The sequence below is a fragment of the Podarcis erhardii genome (genome assembly GCF_964252035.2).
Source record: "Podarcis erhardii genome assembly, chromosome: 4".
Classification (NCBI taxonomy): Eukaryota; Metazoa; Chordata; class Lepidosauria; order Squamata; family Lacertidae; genus Podarcis; species Podarcis erhardii.
In genome coordinates, this window is record NC_138508.1 from 63092218 (window position 1) to 63107317 (window position 15100).

Sequence of the window (15100 nt, forward strand, 5' to 3'; positions counted from 1 at the left end):
CTACTCTGCCGTTGGCAGGGGAAGAAGAAACTGAGCAGTTACAGTCGGAAGATATGGCCTCAGGAGCAACTGCTTCAATTTTAGAGAAAATCTATGAAAAATTGGAGTCTTTGGATAAAAGAGTAGAATCTTTGGACAAGAAAGCGGATGAACAAACAGCCAAAATTGATCAAAATACAGCTTGTCTAAATAAAATAACTGGACAGGTGACACAGAACGTACAAGCAATTGGGCAGTTAACTGAGGCCACTGAAGAGAATCGTAAATTGGCCGAGGCTACTAGCCAAAAAGTTGAAAATTTAGAACAAGAGGTAAAACCATTTTGTAAACAAGTTGGAGAGCAACAGATGTATTTGTCTATGATAGAACTGCGGAACCGGGAAAACAATTTAAGGTTAAGGTCAATACCAGAAGCTGAAGAAGGAAATTTAGTTGAGTTCCTGACCAAAGAATTTTCCAAGTTCTGGCCTATACAGGAAGAAAAGGACTTTAAAATTGTATCGGCTTTCAGACTTGGAATATTTGCAAAGAAAGATAAGCCCAGAGACTGTTTGATAACTTTGAGATCGAAGGAGGAAAGGGACAAGATTTTGGGTTTACACTACGGAAAGTCACTGGACATCTTGGACAGAAGAGCTGAAATTTACAAAGATATCCCGAAACAACTGCTGGACCTTAGATCCGCCTATCTTGAATTGGTCAGATTGTTAAGGAGCAACTCAATCATTTTCAGGTGGGAATTTCCTCAGGGATTATCCTTCACCTTCAGAGGGAAGAAAGTCAAGATTAAAACACTTGAAGACAGAGATAAATTTCTGATTGCCTACGGAGAGGACCTTCAGAAAGGAATCGAAACACCTTTGGGGCCTGGAGCATCTGCTGTACCTTCTTCCTTGGAACCTGAAGATCTAGAGAAAAAGATACCACCCCTTGAGAAATAACAGATTTGTTCAGGATGTCTCTGCAACTGCTGAGCTGGAATATTAATGGGTGCAATTCTCCGGAAAAAAGGAGGAAGTTATTTTATATATTGAAAAAAGAACAATTGGACATTATTTGTTTGCAAGAAACACATGTGACAAGGCTCCATAAAAAAGTGCTAATAAATAAAAGATTAGGCCAAGAATTTATTTCTTCGGACCGAGTGAAGAAAAGAGGAGTGGTGATCTATGCAAAGGAGAGCCTATCACCTAAATTTTTATTCAAAGATGAGCAAGGAAGAATTTTGGCAATTGAGATACAATACCAAGGAGAGAAATTTTTGATATTAGGAATCTACGCACCAAATGAAGGGAAATCGGAATTTTATAAGAAGTTGCATGAGAGTGTCCTGGACTATCTGGACTATGGCAACATCATTATGATGGGGGATATGAATGGCGTGGTATCCACTAACATGGATAAGTCACAAAATCAAAATCTTACAAAAGATGGCAGACTACCAAAGACTTTTTTTGAACTGACTGACAATATGGACCTGATTGACATTTGGAGGACAAAGAACCACTTGGGAAGAGAAGGAACATTCTTTTCTGAAGCCCAACTGACATGGACGAGAATCAACCAAATATGGATATCTAGAGGTCTGGCACCTAAGATCGGAAAGGTGGAAATCTGCCCAAAGACCTGCTCCGACCATAATGCCGTAAAGATGAATATGACACTACTACCAACCGGCTCCTTTAGATGGAAGATGAATGACAATTTGTTTAGAGATCAGGAGATTACCAAGAAAGCCCAAAAAGCTCTGAAGGATTATTTTGAGATAAACTTGAATACTACAGTGGAAAAAAGAATCATCTGGGATGCAAGTAAGGCCGTGATGAGGGGGTTCTTGATACAACAGAATGCTGTAAAGAAAAGGACACAAAATGAGAAAAAAGATAAGATTTTGGAGAAAATTAAAGAATTTGAGAAGAAGTTAAGATCTAATCTGAAGTCACAGCCGATTCTGAGAGAAATTAAACTCTATCAAGCACAATATTCTAAATTGATAAACCAGGAAATAGAGTGGAAAGTTAAACTAATGAAACAAAGAACATTTGAATCGGCGAATAAATGTGGGAAACTGCTAGCATGGCAGTTGAAGAAGAGACAAAAACTAAATACAGTTACAAACTTAGAGATTGAAGGAAGAAACATTCAGAACCCTGTGGATATTAGAAAGTGCTTCCAGAGATATTTCAAAAAACTATATACTCAAGGGCCGCAAGATGAGGCTGAGATAAAACAATTTTTGAAAAAGAATGGACTATCAAAATTGTCACAAGAAAATAGAGTAATCCTGAATTCTAAAATTACACGACAAGAGATTGAACAAGCCATTCAGAACATGCAATTGGGCAAATCTCCAGGGCCAGATGGGCTCACCTCCAAGTACTATAAGATATTGAAAGACTATTTGATACAACCATTGTTGGAGGTTAGCAATGAAATTTTGGAGGGGAAGAAGGCGCCGGAATCGTGGAAAGAAGCTTTTATCACATTGATACCAAAATCGGAAACTGAAAAGACTCAACTTAAGAACTACCGCCCCATCTCTCTTCTAAATGTGGATTACAAAATATGTGCAGACATTTTAGCAAGTAGATTTAAAAAAGTTTTGAATCAGGTAATTCATAAAGATCAGGCAGGCTTTCTCCCAGGCAGACATTTGTTTGCTAATACAAGGAACATAATTGATATTTTGGAACTTTTGCAAACAAATATCAATACAAAAGCAGTCTTAATTTTTATTGATGCGGAGAAGGCCTTTGATAATATTTCTTGGAAATTTATGAAGGGAAATTTGGAAGGGATGGGGGTGGGACGGAGTTTTGGGAATGGGATTGATGCAATTTATTCAGAACAAAAGGCTAAACTGATAGTCAACAATGTGATTACAGAAGAGTTCAAAATTGAAAAAGGAACACGACAAGGCTGCCCGATTTCCCCATTGTTATTTATTTCTGTCCTGGAGGTGCTCTTGAACATGATCAGAGGGGACCGGTTGGTGGAAGGTATTCAGGTCGGAGCGAAGCAATATAAACTTAAAGCGTTTGCAGATGACCTAGTTCTGACCCTACAGGAGCCAGAATCTAGTACGAAAAAAGTATTACAACTGATTCAAGAGTTTGGTCGGGTAGCGGGATTTAAGTTAAACAAGCAGAAAACCAAGGTATTGGGGAAAAATTTGACAGTTACAGAGTCAGAACGGTTTCAGAAAGAGACAGAGTTGAATGTGGTTAAAAAAGTAAAATACCTAGGGGTAAACATAACAGCAAGAAATCTGAGTCTATTCAAAGATAATTATGAGAAATGCTGGGCAGAAATTAAGAGAGACTTAGAAAGTTGGACAAGATTGAAACTTTCCTTGTTAGGCCGAATCGCTGCTGTAAAGATGAATGTATTGCCGAAAATGCTTTTTTTATTTCAAACATTACAGATTGTGGACAAAACAGAGTGTTTCCGAAAGTGGCAGAGAGATATTTCCAAATTTGTCTGGCAGGGCAAAAAGCCCAGAATTAAGTTTAAGATATTAACTGACGCGAAAGAAAGAGGGGGCTTTGCCCTGCCAGACTTAAGGCTGTATTATGAATCAGCAGCTTTTTGCTGGTTGAAAGATTGGCTGCTTCTCGAGGACACTGATGTTTTAGATTTGGAAGGTTTTGACAATGCGTTTGGCTGGCATGCATATTTATGGTATGACAAGGTCAAGATTAATAAGAATTTCAAGAACCATATTGTCAGAAAAGCAGCGTTTAATGTCTGGACAAAATACAAAGACTTATTGGAAAATAAAACTCCAAGGTGGCTTTCACCACTGGAAGCTAAGGCCCGGAAAAGACCCAATATGGAGGCCAAATGGCCGAAGTATTGGGAAATCTTAGAAAAAGATGGAGATAACTGGAAATTGCAGAGTCAGGAGAAAATGAAAGACAAAGTGCGGGATTGGTTACACTATGCTCAGATTAAAGAAGTTTTTAAACTTGATAGAAAGTTAGGATTCCAGGTGGAAAAATCGAAGCTAGAAACTGAACTGTTAGAGCCTAAGACTAAGGTACTTTCAAGAATGTATAACTTGCTGTTAAAATGGAACACACAAGATGAAATGGTTAAATCGGCTATGATAAAGTGGGCACAGGACATTGGTATAATATCATGTTTGAGGACTGGGAAAAGTTGTGGACTACTGGGCTGAATTTCACTGCATGCAATGCTCTGAAAGAAAATGTAATGAAAATGATATATAGATGGTACATGACCCCAGTCAAACTTGCAAAAATATACCACTTGTCTGATAATAAGTGTTGGAAGTGTAAGGAAAATGAAGGAACGTTCTTTCACCTTTGGTGGACTTGCCCCAAGGTGAAGGCTTTCTGGGAAATGATATATAATGAACTGAAAAAGGTATTTAAGTATACCTTCCTTAAGAAACCAGAGGCCTTCCTTTTGGGTATTGTTGGCCAAGGGGTGTTAAAGAAGGATCGAACATTTTTTATGTATGCAACAACAGCAGCAAGGATACTCGTCGCCAAGCACTGGAAAGCCCAAGATCTACCCACACTGGAAGAATGGCAGATGCAACTGATAGACTATATGGAACTGGCCGAGATGACTGGCAGAATCCGAGACCTGGGAGAGGAGACGGTGGAAGAAGACTGGAAGAAATTTAAGGACTATTTGCAAAAATATTGTAAACTGTATGAATGTTAAGGAGGATGCTTGATCATAAACAATTTGGCACCATCGAATTAGATGAAGTGAATTATGAAGATAAGTTAAATTCATGGAAAAATCAATTTTTTAGATAATGATTAGGCTAAGCTAAATGTTTTAAAGAGTGAAATGAATATATCTAAAATTTAAGATATAACATTGGAAAACTAGATTCTAAGGTGGGGACAAGGTGATAAATTGCTGGATTAAATTTTTATATATATATAATTTTGGAACGTAGGAGCGGGAGATGTGAGGAAGTCCAAAGAAGATAAGAAAATATGTTATAAAATGTGATATTTTTGTATGCTTTGTTTTTTGTGTTGTAATTACAAAAACCCTTAATAAATATTATTAAAAAAAATAAAAAGAATTATCAGCATCTCACCACAATTCCCTGTATGACTTGGCGGGGAAGTTGTGATTATTACATTTGTATTGACTGTCATAACAGTGGAGCCTTACACAGATCAGATAGCTTTGGAACTGAGTCAGGGCTGTATGGTCGCAGCAATAATCTTGGATGTGTTTCCCCCCCCCCTCAGTGCTCCTGATCTTTGCTTCTGACTCTTCCGCAGAGGAATGTACATACTGATGGCAAGCTGTTTATGAGAAAATAAACACTGAATATCTTTTTAAGACCGTTGCTCTCTGTGGATCAGGTTGTGCTTGTAGGGTTTGTTTGTTTTTCTTGCATTTATATCCTGCCTTTCACAAGAACATAAGAAGAGGCCTTCTGGATCGGGCCCAAGGACCACCTAGCTCCATATTCCCAGTGCATCCAACATATAGGAAACCCACAAGCAGGACCTGACTGCAACTCCAGTCTCCCCACTTGTGATTTCCAGCAACTGATATTCAGAGGCATACTGCCTCCAGCAGTGGGAGGAGGAGATAGCTAGTAACCATTGATCAAACACAGGTAGAACACAGTCATCATAGCTAACAACCATTGCACATGAATGCCCATGATCCTCTTTCAAAGCTGACACTGTTAGTGGCCATGACTACATCTTGTGGAAGCAAATTCCATACTTTAACTATGTCCTGTGTGAAGAAGTCTCTATCATGCACTGCTTGCCTTTTTCCTAAAGGAAAAAGCCCAAATTTTGTAACATTTCCTCAAAGGGTAGATGCTCCGATCCCTTGATCATTTCGGTTGCCCATTTCTGAAACCTTTTCATTTCTACATCTTTTTTTTGTGACGAGGTGACCAGATGTGTACACAGTATTCCAAATGTAAGAGCAGTACAATATTGGCAGTTTTATTTTCAATCCCCTTCCTAAAGATCCCCAGCATGGAATTCACCTTTATCTGCAGTCCAGACCCAACCCTGCTTAGCTCCAGCAAAGCAGTAACCTCAGGTGTCTTCAGATCATACCCTTTGAGCACACAAGCAAAACCTTGTGCAGACACCATAGGCATGTGAAAGTCATGGACTCCCTTGAGGTTCAAGAAAAGCCATAAACAGGAAGGTGTCGCAAAGCTTGTGGTAATCAAATTTATTACTTTCCTCAGCAGGGAAATTATACTGGATCCATGGTGATAGATGATTTTCCCTTTAAAGAGAGACTAAATACTTGTAGTGGGAAAGCAGAAACCACTTGGGGCAGGCATCAAGCATGTCTGGAATAATGTCAATCAGGACAAAGATACTGATCTATCAGCCTTGTATTCCTAGTAATCTGTTATAAGGCAGTGGGGAAATGGATAATTTCCAGCTTTGAAGAAGTAGTAACTCAACAGTTTTTTTCTGTTTACAGTGCATTTCTTAGAAACATAAGGCTTAGAAACATAATGCATTATCCTTGCCCCAACCAACTTCTGAAGCATTTTGACTCAAATAGGGACATCTGTCTATATAGTTAGTTATTTATATTCATATCCCAAGCCGGGGTAACAACAGCATTAAAACAACCAACAATAAAGGAAATATTTAAATCAGGCAGGCCTGAGAACAGGCATTCAAAATGAATGTGGTATACCAAAGAAAATGCACTCAAGACAGTCAATCCTAACTTAGAACAAATACCGGTAAATAAAAACCATGAGGTTGAGTATTTCATACAGTGGCCTCTTCATCAGCTACAGAAAATGTAATCGAAATTACTCTCCAAAGGGAGATCATAATAAAGAAACAGGAGGCTGCCATTAAAGACCAGTTTTGAAGTTTGCGCGCACCAGTGGAAGAGGAATAGACTAAAATAGTTACATTTTAGAGGGCACCAAAGTTTATATTTGGGACTATGATTTGAAGTGGATATGAAGGAAGAGTTGAAGTATAATCTGAGTATGACTGGTAGAGGATTAACCCCACTGACTTGTCATTTGTAAGGCTCTTTGGGGTGTGTTGGTGTGGGTGGGTTTATATATACCGTATTGGCCCAAATATAAGCCGCACCTGAATATAAGCAACACCTTTAAAATTGGAGGGAGGGAGGAAGGAAAAAAATCTGAATATAAGCCGCTCCCTTCCTTGCTGCTCCTGGCTGCATACTGGGGGGGGGGGGGCTGTGTTGGTGGGGGACTTTCCCCTTCCTTGCTCTCTCCCTTTCCTTGGGGGAGAGGACGGGAGACATGCTTATTTTCCTTCCTCAGTCTTTGAAACAATAATGTATAATTGCCACAGCTAGTGCACACAACATCAGTTGTACACGCAGCAAATTAATCATGTAGAAAGATGTCATGGATAAATTGTGACACACAAAACCCTTTCACTATACTCTGAAGTATCACGTTTTCTGTATTTTGCATAGAATTTACCAGAAACGCAGAGAGTCTTGAACCTCAGAGAATGGCCATTCAACACAGCTATTTAATCTTTATTGCAGTGAAATGTCTCAATTGCAGCAGATGTTGACGAGGCCATCTGGAAGTAGTAGTGACAGGACAAATAAGTAAAATGCAGTTCTTTTTTTTTTTACTGCTCCCCGAAGAGGCTTAACTAAAATGTCCTTTTAATTTAAAAGCATCTGGAGCTATTTATCACAAACAGTTTAACAATGCTACTGGCTGTTATGGGAAAATACAGAACAAAATTGACTACAGAAGGTTGCAGAGCCCACTGCGGGAAATGAAGAATGTATGTTAATTGTGGTTTCTGATTCTTTGTTATACTCATAAGCATGCTTTAAATCAAATGTCTAAGGAGCGGTTTCTCAAACAGGGCTACTAGTGCACTGTCCCACCAAAATCTGTCCCCCAAAATTCCCTTTAAAGACCATAAATCTATACCTTGTACGTGGCTGTGCAGAGAGGTGATTGCCTAGCTCACTGCAAAGACAGAAACAATTCCAAGGGGAAATTGCCTTTCTGCGCAGCCAGTCACAAAGCACTGCTATGCAAGCAGGTCTCCACCTCTTGTCTCCAGGTTGGGGCACATTTTACCAGGGCTGCTAGATCCTTGATTTGGCCAGATTTCTATCTTCCTCTTGGAGGGCAGCACTACCCAATCAGGACACACAATTAGCATATCAAGACATGCCAGATTAACAAAGGTGTCAGGGTGGACCTACAGCAGCCCCCCAGAGCCAGTCACAAGAATTATGCTTTTGCTGTTCTGAGCCTGTGCACTGGTAATTGTTTCTTTGTAGGCTGCAGAAACATGTTTTGAGAGCCAACAAGGCAAGAATCTTTTCAGTGTTTACAATCTGTGAAATCTGTTATCCTGTGAACTGCCCTGAGACCTGTGGGTATAGGGCCGTATACAAATTAAATTGAATAACAACAACAACAACAACAACAACAACAACAACAACACAACCTGCAGTAGCAGCCCTATTGTTTTTTTTACTAATATGTGGTTACAATTTAGTTTGGCTGTTGAAAATGTAGTGCGCTTTTCATATTGACTTATAGAATGAAGCATTTTCATAGACTTTGAGGGCAGCAGACTCCAAAATTTCCATTCTTGGGTAAGGTATATGTTGAGTATCTGCTTCTCCTGCAGCTCTTAAAAGCGTAGGTGTATGTAGAAAAAGAGGGAGCAAGGTCTACTGTCTCTGATACTGTAAGCATAGATATCCATGTTATATAAATGTTGGATGATCATTAATATTATCATCACCCCAGAATTTACCAGATTCTTATTGTGAACAGTGGTGTCAGAGGGAAACGAAATGCAGAAATGTAACTCTCCCCCCTCCCGCCTTCAACAAACAGGTACAGATAAATTTACTGAGCCTACTCAGAAGTAACCTCCATTGAGTTCAATAAGGCTTACTACCCTCAGATAAGAGAGTAGAAGGCTGCAGTCTTTGTTCATTTTGTGAAATAGTGCATATGATTTCTGACTAATTTCTAAGGAAAGATATTACCATCCACTGCTGAGTAAAACTTCTACATGCTAGGATTATTCTTCAATAGAAATCACTAGGCCCAACAGAGACCAGCTGTCACTGATAAGTATAAACTACCACAGGAACTAATAAGCACCCACTGGGAAAAAACCTTCTGTACATATCAGGAAAGGGAAGTTTGCATGCTTGCACTTTGTGTACAAAAGTGACCACAATACCCACCATAGCTGTCAACTTTCAGATTTGAAAATAAGGGACCAGCAGCCTTGAAAATAAGGGACCAGCAGCCAAAATAAGGGACCTGCAGCCTCACCTGTTCCAGGCCCTCCAGTCTTCCTGTCCTCCTGCAGGCTGGTCAAACTCATGCTGGGTAGCTTCGAGAACACTGTCCAACCAACTTTGTAACCAGAGGTTCAACTGAATAGAATCTGAATCACATGCACCACAAGGCCTATGCAGCCTCAACTTAAGATGGCTCCCCGGCCTAGCTTTGCACTGCAAAGTTTGCAGCAGCACGTGCACCAAAATGGCGTCCAGCATTCAAAAACCCCCTCAGCTTGCATTAACTAGCCACACACAAGGCATGCAAGCTCCACCCCCCAGTCGTTCTTAGACTTCTTATTGGGTGAGCAACACAGCCAAGCAACACAGTTGGAGCCTCCCTCCTCCCTGGCCGGCAGGGAGGGAGGGAGGAAGAGGAGCTGCTTCCTTTGAAATTTAAGGGATATCATTTAAGGGACATCCATCAATAAGGGACAGCAGCGGGACATGGCGCTGGAATAAAGGACTGTCCCTTCAAATAAGGGACACTTGACAGCTATGATACCCACCCATGGTTTTCAACAGCTGTGGGAAAACTTTGGCCCATGGATCTAATTATGCCCACCAGGGCTCAGTGTTTGGCCCACCAAGGCATTGTGGGCAAACTACACTCACTTTTCCTGGGCCCAGTGTCATATATAATGTCAGGTGAATGTAACTTCAAGCTGTGGCTAAAGGAAGAGAATCAGGAGGGCAGTCACAGTGTGCTTGCATTCTTCATTCTCAGCCAAAAGTCAGTGCTTTTTCCATTTTGTGCCTTTTTCTGCCCAAGAGAATGAAAAAGGCAATTTTCAACTTATACATACTGCAAGGTTACTTATATTGCACATGTTTTAAATTCATTCCGGGCAGGTATCAAATCACACAATTCTAGATGAGCTAAAGGTTAACTATAGTTCTAGCCTACAGTTTGCAACTGTCATGCTAATTATTTTGTTAGTAGTTAGCTCTCTGTTAGCCACATTAGAAACTCTGCTTTCATACATTGGAGAGTACGATACTGGAGAGTCTGTTCCCTTTTTTGGATATTAAAGACTTATGAAAGGGTCTTCTCAGTTTTGGGGAATTAAAAATGTTCTGAATATTCAAGCTCATTGGTCCAAATTCTGCATAATTTTTAAAATAGTGTTTTTAAAAGCAAGATTTAAACTTGAGGGCGGAGCTATGGTACACTGCAATTCTATATACAGTGGTACCTCTGGATGCGAACGGGATCCGTTCCGGAGACCCGTTCGCATCCTGAGGAGAACCCAACCCACATCTGCACGTGCGCGGGTCGCGATTCACCGCTTCTGCGCATGACGTCATTTTGAGCGCATGCACGAGTGGTAAAACCCGGAAGCGACCCGTTCCGTTACTTCTGGGTCGCCTTGGAACGCAACCTGAAAACACTCAACCTGAAGCGACTTTAACCCGAGGTATGACTGTATATGTAAGAAAGTCCCATTAAACTCCAAGGGACTTATCTGTGAGTAGAAGGCATCTATAGGATTTGACTGTATGCTTTCAGAACATGAATGAGAGAAGGAAAATTTAAAAGCTTCCTCAGATATAAATTAACACAGTGAAAGCCCTTAATGAGAGGTTTGTAAAGAAAAAGAACAATGATATAAAAAGTGGTTTTTTTCTCCATGCAAAATGAAACTTTCTGGAGAACTGGGATCTTGTTATGACCAGGAGAAGGAATTTGGGTATATTTATTATTCACATCATCTAAAAGCAGCAGATAGGCAATATACATATTGAGAATTACGGTAACCTTCTTTCCATTCTTACTGACAAAGACTTCTGTGTAATCTAAAAGGTTGCACCTGCAGAAGCTGGTTGTAACACAATGCTCATCTATCTGCAGTGATGTATGACACAAGAGAAGAATAAGGAAAAAAACACATAAAATGAAGTCAGGAGGTGACAAAACTATAACAGAACCAAAGGCCTGAGGGATAAATATGTTTTGAAGTGAAAAAAGGAAGTGAAGGTTAATTAAACAATATCTGACAGCTCAATTTCATATGCCGCACATATTGAACAATGCAATGGATCAGGTAATTCTCAGTATGCCCATAGGCTTGCCATATGTTCAGTAAATTATTCAAGTCATCAATTAATATTTACACACTGAAACCTTCTCCAACAAAGCAGCACACATACTGGAGAAGAATTCACCAAGAAAAAAGATAAATCTGGATTTAGGGGCCTGGGTTTTACTTTGGCATATATTTCAGAATTCTGAGGCAAACAAAGGCATTATCCCTAGTTACAGTACCTAAGGCAGCTGCCTACACATATTCATATTTCTTTTTATGCTTTATTCTGTGGAGATATGAATGCGAGTGGATTATAGATTTGCTTAATGAAAGTTTAAAAATAGAACTTATTTAACAGGATATGAAAAATGTACTGAGCTGGAAGATGTTCACTTTCCAGAAACCACTATATAGTGTACAGATATATCCACTCTGTACGTAAGAGGGAGAAATTAGATGATTGTTGCTAAGCAATTTGAAGCGCTTTTCCTTTAAACAGTGCACAGAATTTTCATTCCATTGGAATAGTTATACAGGAGGTTACCTGAATGTTTATTTTCTTCCTTTTGCTTTCATTTCCCCCTATATAAACATTTTTAAAAGCAATTTTTAGTTCTCCAATGAGCAGTTTGTGGTTCCTTTGCATAGAGCATTTGACCATCAACTTGACAGCTATAGAATTATTTTGCTGTCTCTCCCATTATTGATTTAAAGCCTCCCAGCATTTAAAGCCTCTGAAACATTTATTACCTCTGAAACCTTTCTTAAAATCAAAATCTCATCTAGTTTTTCAAGTATATCCACATATTGCTTCAGATATTGAAGCAGATATTAGAATCTGAACATGCAATGCCTTAGATTGCAGGTGGAGGCTGAAGCTTGCATGCAAGGATTTCCAAGCATTTTTGGTTGAACACACTTAGAAACCTCCCCGTGACTGGAATCCCTGATAAGGCAGAGCTCTGGCCATGAGTAGCTTTATAACAAAACAGACCTCTGCAGACATCTAAAAGAGAAGCATACCTAGGGAGGTTGGAGGTGCGGCTTGTGTGTGCAGCGCTGTCCAAAGTTTAAAAAGTCATATTGATTATTTAGTGACCTGGATTTCAGGCTGTTTATTTATATTATTGCAGCTGAAAAGGCTTCTAAATTAGTGTGGTAGCAGTAATGTTTAATTATTCAAAACTGTGTAGGAGGTCTTTCTCAGACTTCTTAATAACAAGCAAACACCATCCCACAGAAATAAAATACTGGGGGACGGGGGGGGGGGGTAGGTAAGCACCACCTTGCATAATCGACCACATGACACAGTGCATGCACACCATTTGAATGGCAATGCCTATCAAATTTGTGAGGCCCTGGCCTCCTCAAATATTTCGGGGGGGGGGGCTGAAGGGACCTTGACCCCTGGGAGTTGGCACCTATGCATAGAAAAGAATGCTGAAAATCCCATTTACTGTAATATGCTTTGGCATCAACACCCATACAGAAGGTTTTACTGGAAGAGTTCAATTGGTGCTAGTGGATTATTACTGTGGGCTAATCAGAGCTAAGAATAGTAATAAGCTCATCAGAATTGTCTCTCACCAGTAGTTTGCCACATTATTTGGTACTGGCTTGGGACTGCTTTCCTTAATCACTTTTCGTAATTCCCATATTGAATTTTAAATTCACATCGCAATTTGACAGAAACTGATAAAGAAGCTTACTGTAAATCTAGTCAGAAGCCAGACAAACTTGTTAAGACATCATAAATCATGGACAAATATGACATTCAATATATTTTGAAATCCAGGGTGTGATGAAATCAGAATCAAGGCACAGCTTTACAGGCGTCAATGGCTGAGTGAATACTTCCTTGGGTAGTCAACATGTATTTTTGTGTTTTTATATTGTAAACCATCCTGTGATACTCAGATGGAGGGCAGTATAGAAATTAATTAATTAATTAACAAACAAACAAAACTCACATTGATTATAATGGCACTGGATAGCAGAGGGCAATTAGGAAGGTATGGGTTATTTGTAGAATTCTTTATGTATTTAAGAGAATAAAAATGGCTTTCTGAAATTTCCTTCCAAAATCTACTTTGGAGAATCAAAATAAGAGGGAAAATACTATTTCTTAGCTTTATACACAAACACAAACACCCACACACCCAATAAATGTCAGCCAGCAATGTCATTCCCAAACTGTGAACAGATGTCTATATATACTTTTTTATGTTTCACTCTATTTTGTTCAGACAGAAGAATCCAGTGGGATCAGACTAGATGCCCGTTCAGCCTAGCGTTGTCTTCCTAAAATGACCAACCAGACACCTATGAGAAGCCCACCAGCAGCACATACGTACAATAGCACTCGCCTGCTGGTGTTCCTCAGTAACTGGTATTTTAGAGGCATACTGCTTTTGATACCGGATGCAGTATATAGTCCACGAATTTGTCTAATCCCCTGTTAAAGTCATCCTAGTTGGTGGCATCGCTATGTCCATAGCTTAATTACGTGCTATGCAATGATGTTCTTCCTTGGGTCTTGTCCTGAATCTTCCAGCATCTGGAACCATTGGATAATATCAGATTCTATAATTATGCGAATGGATTTCCAGATGGTGCCTGATTTTATACATTGCTTTAATATTTTCTAATCTAAAAAGCCCAAACTTTGTAACCATTCTGCAAAGAGGAGCTGCTCTTTGCTCCATCCGGCCCCTTAATCATTTTAGTTACATGTTTGTGCAGAAGCATGGGGGAAAGGGCGTGCTGGCTCCATCAGCTGGTCAAAAAAGAAAAGAAAAAAAGAGCTGCCAACTCAAGCAATGATGCCTTCAAGGAAAGATCATCCTGGCCCCAATGGATATAAATGCCTGCTCATCTCTTTGTTTAGGCCTCAAAGAACTGATATATCTCCTCTACCTTTGCTTTTCACTTCTCTTGTGCTTCTTTGTAAGCCAGATGGCACTGCGCCTGTCTGTTTTTTAATTGATGTGAGATGTTTTAGGAGATAATTACATGAAAAACAGGGTAAAGGTAAAGTAAAACTGAGATTCCTCTCAATTTTCTTGACACTATATCCTTGAACTATAGATAGAGTGACACCACTCCCTCCCCTATCCTTCTTGTAAAGCAGACATAGCAAATCTGCAACCCAGATCAGGCACACTAAGCCATTGCGATGGTTGGTCATCCTTGACCCCGTTTACTGGCAATCCTTGCAGCCACCCCCCCCCACCGCTGGATAAAAGTCCCTCACCTCTCTAACCCAGTATACCCCCCCCCTGAAAGAAGGGGTAGTGCGCACTGGGCAGGGAAGAAAGCCTTTTGAATGCCCCCCTCAGATCTGTGTGTGGTATCTGTGGCAAGTGCATATGCTGTTTGTGAGATGGGGGGTGGATGGGGTGGCAATGCCTGCTTTAACAACACCCACTTTTGCTTTGGCCATGCCCACCAGTGCCATGTGGCCCTCAGAGGGCTGGCATACAGTGAATGCGGCTTTCAAGCCGAAAAAAGTTAAGTCACCACTGCTATATAGCATTTTTATCTAGAGATGACCATATCTCACCCTTCATTCTACCAGGTTTCCACACTGCCTGCTGTAGTTATGTTCTCCTTTAACATCAAGCACTCCAATTACTCCATTTGGGCTCAGAACCATTCAGCAATAGCAGAGAAACATCCTGCTAAGCACCCTAAGTGCCACCCCAACAAGAGGGAAACCCAGCAGCCAAACCAAAATTTCAACATCCCTAAAAAAA

General features: G+C 40.0%; 1 protein-coding gene across 8 annotated transcripts in view; it reads right to left on the reverse strand.

Annotated features, from left to right (window-relative positions):
* LOC309340232 (uncharacterized protein) overlaps window positions 1-15100 on the reverse strand; it is a 53071-nt gene that overhangs the window by 32900 nt on the left and 5071 nt on the right. Inside the window, exon 1 of one of the 8 annotated variants that reach the window (XM_081858884.1) lies at window positions 5164-5271. The exons of the other annotated variants lie outside the window; for them this stretch is intronic. The gene's annotated coding sequence lies outside the window, so the exon portion shown is untranslated. Of the gene's footprint in view, window positions 1-5163; window positions 5272-15100 lie in introns of those variants that run through there. 8 annotated transcript variants of the gene reach the window in all.